This window comes from Diadema antillarum, unplaced genomic scaffold (assembly GCF_040938485.1).
Source record: "Diadema antillarum isolate AM-2024a unplaced genomic scaffold, OU_Dant_1.0 seq00000506_RagTag, whole genome shotgun sequence".
NCBI lineage: Eukaryota > Metazoa > Echinodermata > Echinoidea > Diadematoida > Diadematidae > Diadema > Diadema antillarum.
This window is the reverse complement of record NW_027271461.1, coordinates 636,609-645,796: the sequence shown is the minus strand read 5'-3', so window position 1 is coordinate 645,796 and position 9,188 is coordinate 636,609.

Below are 9,188 nucleotides of genomic sequence, written 5' to 3'. Positions count from 1 at the left end.
GACTTTTTAGGTTGACATGCGAATTGAAGTTTGTCAAGAAGATGGGACACTGATGGATAAAGGAACTGCATTATCAGTCTCTCGAAGCATTTCATGACGATCGAGGTAAGTGCGACTGGTCTGTAGTCGTTAAGCTTTGAAGTGCGATTTGTTTTCGGCACTGGAATCACGATCGCTGATTTCCAGCTGGCCGGAGACATACTTTCATTCAATGACATTTGGAAAAGTTCACAGTAGGGAGTTGCAAGCTGTTGGGCGAAGCATTTTAATAGTTTACCATGTATCTTATCCGGGCCCATTGCTTTGTTCACTTTAACCCGTTTGAAAAACGTCTCGACTGTTTGCTGGTCAACGCGAGGGGGTGTGACGCTAAGCTCTCGTAGCTCTGAACACATTGAGGTGACTTCGGCAGAGAAATCCATGGTGTCGAAACGAGCATAGAATTTGTTAAGTTCATTCGCTGTAATAAGGGGATTGTTTGACACAATTGCAGAAGCCTGTTTCTTCTTCTACTTTGATCCTGTTAAAGCATGTAAACATTTCCATGCTTCCCCCGTGTTATTTGATCGAAAACACTCTTGAAGTTTCACTCTGTATTTCCTTTTCGAACTTGCGATTTCTTTCATCACTTGTTTACTTATTTCTTTCACTTTATCGAAATCTTTGTTTTGGAATGCGATTTTCTTTGCATGAAACAGTGCCTTCAGTTCTTTCGTCATCCGTGCATGGTTTATCATTTGGATTACATTTGACCGTCTTGTTGGAAACATGAAGCTCTTCACAAAAAAGAACGTAACTACTGACAATATCAGCTGCTTCCTCTAGATCACCAGCACTTCCTATAAGCATATCCCAGTCAGTCAACTCAAAACAGGTTTGTAGCATTTCCATAGAGTGCTCATTCCATACTTTAACTTGTTTTGCCGTTACTTTATCTGATTTCAATTTACTTTTATACTTAGACATCAAATGAACGGTGGAATGATCTGAGTTGCCAATGGGGGAACGGATGTTTACTTTATAAGAATCTTTCACTGAGCAGTAGCATTTGTCAAGAACCCGATCTCCGCGAGTTGGAATCTGCACCCACTGCACATATGGGCAGTGCGTCCTCTGATGAGCAATGGTTGAAATCACCAAGTATAATCTTCGGTGTATCAGGTGACGCCGTTTCCATGGCATTCACGGTATCCGTGATATCTCGAGCAGCTGCATCCGCGTTAGCGTCGGGTGGTATGTAAACAAGAAATATGTCCACTTTGTTGAATTCTCTTGGCAGATAAAATGGTCGGAACGAAACGCAGAGAAGTTCCAAATTTTAGTGACAAATTTCGTTATGTACTTTGTAATTACGACACCATTTCTCATTCACATATATTGCAAGTCCCCCTCCTCTATAGTTTTGTTCGTTTCGGCAAAATCTCTGTTACTTCGAATCATGTCGAAACCGTGAATGTCAAACGCCTCACTGGGTGTATCTGGGTTTAACCAAGTTTCCGTAAAGCATAAATTCCAGAATTTCTGAATTCATTGTCATATCTCACTTTTCCACGAATTTCGTCAATCTTGTTTCCAATTGAACGAACGTTACTCATTGTTATAGTGGGCAGGGCAGGTTTGAACTTTCGGAGTCGTACCTTTTGTCTTACTCCTCCCTTCTTACCTCTGCGGCGTATTTTCACTCTATCGTTTGTCTCACCATCCTCGCGTAGTGGCACCCATTCCGGCAGGCCGAACGGCTTGAGTCTCGAGGCCTCGGCTGTAGTTAGTTCGAATATGAAGTTGCGTTCATATGAAATGTTTGGGGTGTGGCAATCCAGACATGAAAAACCCGGTGAAAGCAGAACACAGAAGGTTAAAATCCATATCCAGAGCATACTGAACGTTTGCACAAACATGATGACAAGGAACAGTTGACGAATTGTGGACAAAAAGCACAGGACTAAAAATGTGTGACTTGGTCGCCACTGAGCAGCGCCCTCTTCTTGATTTAAGTCAATAAAGCAATCATCCCAGGGGCATCGTTCCATTTTAAAGGACAAGTTCACCTTCATAAACGTAAGGATTGAGAAAATGCAGCAATATTAGTAGAACGCATCAGTGAAAGTTTGAGGAAAATTGGACAATCGATGCAAAAGTTATGAATTTTTAAAATTTTTGTGTTGGAACTGCTGGACGAGGAGACTAGTACAGCTTGTGATGTCATATGAGTACAACAGTATAAAGAAAATGTAAAGAAAATTCAACATATTTTCATTTTTTTCGCATAATAAAAGAGCATTTGACTTGCCTCTTTCTAAAGGTAGGGGGAATAATATTACCCATGACATATGTCGGTAACGAGTCAAGGGAATGTGTACTTTTTTCAAAAGATGAAATTTTGTGAAATTCTCTTTATATTTTCCTTATATTGTTGTACGCATGTGACATCGTACACTGCAGTAGTCTTCTCATCCAGCGGTTACTGCACAAAAACTTCAAAAATTCATAACTTTTGAACGGGTTGTCCGATTTTCCTCAAACTTTCAATGATGTGTTCTGCTAATATTGCTACATTTTCTCAATCCTTATGTTTATGAAGGTGAACTTGTCCTTTAATGATGGTGGGGACGGACTTTGAGTTGGAATATCTGTGCGAGAGAGTGGAGCGACCTAGCGGGGGAGGGTGTAGGAGGGGGTATTCCCCATCCCACGCACGAGGAAGATTTTGCATTTTCAGACCTGAAATTCAGCGATCTGGTGCATACTTTGGGTGAAATTTGGGATTGTTTTCCTATCAAAAAACAAGTAAGAAAAAGAAATATTCATAGATAATTGAATAACTACATCGTGGTATTTCAGCTATTGCTCCGCCTGTGCGACATCACTGTGGCCTACTAAATAGTGGGGCCTATCACCGGCGTAGCCAGGATTTGATCTTAGGGGGAGCGGTTAGATGCGAGAGAGCGAAGCGAGAGAGGGGGAGGGTTTGGGAGGGGGGTTTCCCCCTCCCACAGTGAGAACTTTTTGCATATTGATCTTGTAAATGGTGCAATTTGATGCATATGTAGATTATTATTGAACAATTTTGCCTATAAAATGGTATCATTAATTAAATAAACTTCTTGTATTAATTCTTACACTAAAGATCATGAACGCGACCGAGCAAGAGCGAGTGGAGCGAGTGGGTGGAATTAGGGGGTGGGAGGTGGTGTCCCCCCTCCCACGGTGAGAAATTTTTGCATTTTGATGTTGTATACACACTAAGGTACAATTTGATGCATGTTTTTGCGCGAGTTGTCGACTTGAAACAGTTTCACTTGTTTAGGGTGGCAATATATTTTGATGTCGATGATTATTATACAATTTCGGTATAAAATGGTATCATTTAGATAGACTTCTTGCATTAATTCTAACACTGAATACCATGAACGCGACTGAGCCCGAGCGAGCGGAGCGAGCGAGGGAGGGGGAAGGGGGGGTGGAGGGGGAGGGTGTGGGAGGGGGTGTTCCCCCTACCACGGTGAGAACTTTTTGAATTTTGATGTTGTAAATGGTGCAATTTGATGTATGTTTTTGCGTGTTTTATCGACTTGAAACAATCCCGCTTGTTTAAGGTAGCAACATATTTTCGATGTAGATTATTATTGAACAATTTGCCTTAAATGGTATTATTTGAATAAACTTCTTGTATTAATTCTTCCACTGAATGTCATGAACGCGACCGAGCCCGAGCAAGGTGAGCGAGCCAGGGGGAGGGGGTGGGAGGGGGGGTCCCCCCTCCCACGGTGAGAACTTTTTGCATTTTGATGTTGTACGTGGTGCAATTTGATGCATGATTTTGCGCGTTTTGTCGACTTGAAACAGTCTCACTTGTTTAAGGTAGTATATTTCGATTATTATTAAACAATTTTGCTATAAAATGGTATTATTCAAATAAACTTCTTGTACTCTCTAAAAAAATCGAGTGAAAATATTCACTCTTAAAGGAGTTAATACAAAAAAGAGTGAATTTTGAGTGAAATTGGAGTGAATTTTGAGTGAAAATGTTCATTTTCACTCGTTTTGGAGTGATCTCAGGGATCACTCCTAAATCTTCGAGTGATCCCTGAGGTCACTCCAAAATGAGTGAAAATGAACATTTTCACTCAAAATTCACTCCAATTTCACTCTAAATTCACTCTTTTTTTTATTCACTCCTTTAAGAGTGGATATTTTCACTCGATTTTTTTAGAGAGTATCCTCTTACACTGAATATCACGAGCGCGATCGAACCCGAGCGAGCGGAGGGGGCGGGGGGGCGGGGGGCGGGGGAGGGGGGAGGGGGGAGGGGGAGGGAAAGGGTGTAGGAGGGGGTGTTCCCTTCCCCCTCCCACGGTGAGAACTTTTTGCATTTTGATGTTGTACATGGTGCAATTTGATGCATGATTTTGTGCGTTTTGTCGACTTGAAACAGTCCCACCTGTTTAAGGTATAGCAATATATTTCGATGTCGATTATTATTAAACAATTTGGCTATAAAATGGTATTATTTAAATAAACTTCTTGTATTAATTCTTACACTGAATATCACGAACGCGCCCGAACCCGAGCGAGCGGAGGGGGCGAGGGGGAGGGAAAGGGTGTGGGAGGGGGTGTTCCCCCTCCCACGGTGAGAACTTTTTGCATTTTGATGTTGTACATGGTGGAATTTGATGCATGTTTGACGTGTTTTGTCGACTTGAAGCCGTCCCACTTGTTTAGCAGAATATTTTGATGTAGATTATTATTGAACAATTTGCCTTAAATGGTATCATTTAAATAAAATTCTAGTATTATTCTTCCACTGAATGTCATGAACGCGACCGAGCCCGAGAGAACGGAGCGAGCGGCGGGGAGGGGGGGGGGGGGGAGGGGGATGAGGGTGTGGGAGGGGGTGTTCCCCATCGCACAGTGAGAACTTTTTGCATTTTGATGTTGTAAATGGTGCGATTTTATGCACGTTTGGGTGTTTTATCGACTTGAAACAGTCCCACTTGTTTAAGGTAGCAGAATATTTTGATTTAGATTACAATGAACAATTTGCCTATAAAACTGTATCATTTGAATAAACTCATTGTATTAATTTTTACGATGAATAATTATCACGAACGCTGTCTATTAAGCAATTCAAACAGAAAAAGCAAGCACACGAGGGTGTATGATAAGGGGCATTTCTCCTCCCACACGAAGATGGATTTTGCATTTTCAAACCTGAAATTCAGCACTCTGGTGCAAACTTTTGGTGCAATACTTGGATTTTTTTTCTAGCGCCCCCCCCCCCCCAAAAAAAAATAATTGAAGAAATAAATAGGGCTTTTCCAGGGAAGTGTTAAAATCATGGAATTTAGCTCTTAATTCCGAGTGTGCACCATGTTTGTGTTATATGTACAAAGTCTAGTGAGGTAGAGCTTATAGGGGAGGGTGTGGGAGGGGTATGAACACAAGACGGAGCTTTTGCGTTATTAGAATTGAAACTTTGAAAGCGATCTGAAGCACACTTTTTGTGGAAAATTCGAAAATTGTCATTCCCCAAAGTTTACTAAGTCTATAGAGGGGACCAAGCAATGGGAGGGTGGCAAGATACATCTCCCATATTCGAGGGAGCTTTTTTTTTGCACACGTTTGTTGGAGTATCTGGAAATTTGTCAATCAGAGAAGGAGGGGATAAACCCCATTCCCTATTCCCCCTTCCTATATGAGGGAGATTCTGTATTTTCTGATTGCATTTAAACGTTTTGGTGCACACACTTTGTGGCATATTTGGAAAACTCTCTATGTTCAAAGTATAGCCACAGTCTACTTGTATGCATAGGGGCGGGGGGGGGGGGACGGGCGAGCAGGGAGAAGGCGTGGACGAGTGCTAACACCACCCTTCCAGTTTTCTATCAAAAAACGTAAGAAAACTTTTATTCCTCATTTCGGAGATCATTGGGGATCATAATGATATGTTTGCCCCTTCCCTCTTCCTGCCCGTCCGCGATCCCCGTCCTCCAGGATCGACGCCCCTGCATACGAGGGTGCTTTTGCATTTTTAGAATTCAGATGAATGTATCTCGTAAACACATTTATGATGTAATCTGGGAAAATTGCAATCCCAGAAGTGTATACCAGTTTTTTTCAGGGGGGGGGGGGAACCCTCCGTTAATTGAAAGTATCTAGATATATCCTCCTACCCACGGAACATTTGCATTTTTTTAAACTGAAGTAACAGACCTGGTGCACACTTTAGATCGTGAAACATTTTAAAATCTGTCAATGTAAAGTGTATTAAGTAGAAAGGACTGAACGGGGAGGGTATGGAAGGGGTTAGGCCTATCCCCCTCTTACGCGAGGGAGATTTGTTTTTTCAGAATTGAAATTCAGCCATCTTTGGGTGAAATATTTAGACAGTTTTCTATCAAAAAGTAAAAATATTTCCACATCTCGGGAGTTACGAAGAGGAGCAAAGTTAATGATGTGTTTGTCCCCAATACTTTTGTGGGGGATCCATCCCCCCGCCCCCTCATCGACGCCTCTGCATATGAGGGAGCTTTTGTAAGTGAAAGATCTGCTGCATCACACTCTTTGATAAAATAAGGAAATACGTCAATCTCAAAAGTGCAGTGTACAAAGTCTATCGAAAGGGACCCAGTAGCGGAGCTTTTGCATATAGGCCTATTTATGATTGCAATTCAACGATCCGGTGCATAGTTCTGGCGGTTGTTGGACAATTTTCCACAAAGAAAGTTCGAGATGTGTCCTCATCTCGGGAATTGCTTGGGGGACAAATGATTTGTCTGCCCCCAACATTTACGTAGGGGCGGGGCAAATGCCCCTTTGCCCCCCCCCCCCCCCGATAGATTCGACGCCCCTGATCCCTGATCATCGCTGGGTATGCCCATAGATGTATCAGAGTCATCATCGTTTCAGGAATGATTCAGGAAATGGAGGGGGGTTCAATTATGGCGGTATAGTTTTTGTTATTGTTTGTTTGTTTTCGTACATAATTTGCAGGTGGTCCCGAGTTGCTCGCGTCATGTTTACATGTAAGCCTGTGCTAGCTATTTGACGTTGTCAACGTCTGGACCATACGTACCTGATGTCGATATTACTTTCTTCGCGAGCGAGCGCTTGAGAAAATTATGTATACATTATCCCACAAGATAGAATACTGTTCAGCTCTGTTACCTGTCTGAAGGCGGGCGTACGAACGTCATGCAATAATATGCCAAAATTGATACAATCACATTACTGCTTCCTCCATTTTTTCCTCAAATTTCAGGGGGGATGATTGTACAGGCCATCCCCTCTCCTCCATTTCAGGGGGGGGGGGGATATATCCCCCATCCCCCCCCCCCCCGGGATTTACGCCCATACTGCTGACTATAACGGTGGAGGGAAATTGATCTCACACACTGCTGCCACGAAAATAGAACAGAGTGAGCGTGACGTGATCAACCGAACTGAGCTCATCATACTTAGTCCATGGGCCAAGACTCGAAAAATGGGTTGTTGGTACCATCTGAGGTGGCACAACCTTTTTGGTGTCATTTTGTTTGTCGGGCATAGATATGCTTATCAAGCTATGATAGCATTTCCAAATGAGTAGCTTAGTCATAATAAATGAATTTTTAACCAATTTGGTCTCGTATTTATATCCCTATACTTCTGAATCGAAACTAAACCGCTATACAAAGAAGAGCACTGCCTTCTGTATGTCCACAGGTGTTCTGTTGTAAACGCCGCGCGCTTAGTCTTTATTCAAGGCAGCGAAGGGAATATCCAAAGGGTTATGATGTCCACAGCTGTCACGCGGTGCGCTTAGTTCTTTATCTAGACCAATGTACCGTTATCATATCTAAAGTTCCTCATAAAAGGGATTATCTAAACTGTTTTTATACTACCCTATCAACAAATACATCAGTTTTAAACAAAAATCACTTTGTTCATTTACAATATCATTCATTATAATGTATCGTAGTGTACCGGTACATTGTTTTTGCATTACCTTATATTGTTGGAGGGAAATAAAGCGACATTGGCGTGGTATCAGCGTTTTCACCGTAGCGTTTTCACCGGAAAATGATAAATGATTGAAAAATACGGTAAAATTCACTAGGAATTGCTTTTGTTGTTGTTGTTGTTTTTAGATAAAAGGATATACACTGTATCATACGCTTTGGATATTCCCTTCGCCGTCTAGAATAAAGACTAAGCGCCGTGGACATCATAACCTTTGGATATTCCCTTCGCTGCCTTGAATAAAGACTAAGCGCACCGCGTTTTGGAGGCAAAGATCAACGGGATATCAGAAAAGTATTATCCACAAAAAATGTTGATCATTTGAGGGCATTAATCTCATATGTGAAGAGAACAAGAAGGTTTTCTAAAAGACTTATATAAGTCTTCTAGAGTTATACAGATAATTATCTTTTGAGTTTTATTTAATTTAGATTTGCACACTGCACAACCGGATGTTTGCTTATTACATAAAGAAAAAAATGAATTATTGTAAATTATATGTTTATTTTATGGAAAGTATATATGAAATAATATTATAAGATTGATGTTTATATATCGTATTCGGGAGTCTGCTTGTGCACCATATGCGTTGGGCAGAGGGTCCTGAGTGCGGCAAATGAGGGATCTAGGTCTGTGTGCGCGACCGAGAAGCCTGCTCAATGTAACGAGCCGGGCTGATCAGAGTTTGCCATCAGCATGCACCAGAACTTATTTGTCCCAACCGTATAACAGCAGACACATAGCGCGCATAAAAATGATAGTAAAAAGTTATAATTTTTATTGATTTATTATATGTAAAATAATTATATTATAAAGATAAAGGCGTAAATATTCATATTTGAATGACGCGCCTCAAATACAAAAACAACAACAACAACAACAGAACACCTGTGAACATACCACAGAGCTGCATTTTACAGCTCTATGGAACATACAGAAGACAGTGCTCTTCTTTGTATGGCGGTTAGTTTCGATTCAGAAGTATAGGGATATAACAACGAGACCAAATTGGTTAAAAATTCATTTACTATAACTAAGCTACTCATTTGGAAATGCTATCATAGCTTGATAAGCATATCTATGCCCGACAAACAAAATGACACCAAAAAGGTATTGCCACCTCAGATGGTACCAATATCTGGCCTGGCCCATGGACTAACTCTTTCATGGATTCCTCTTATGGAGAG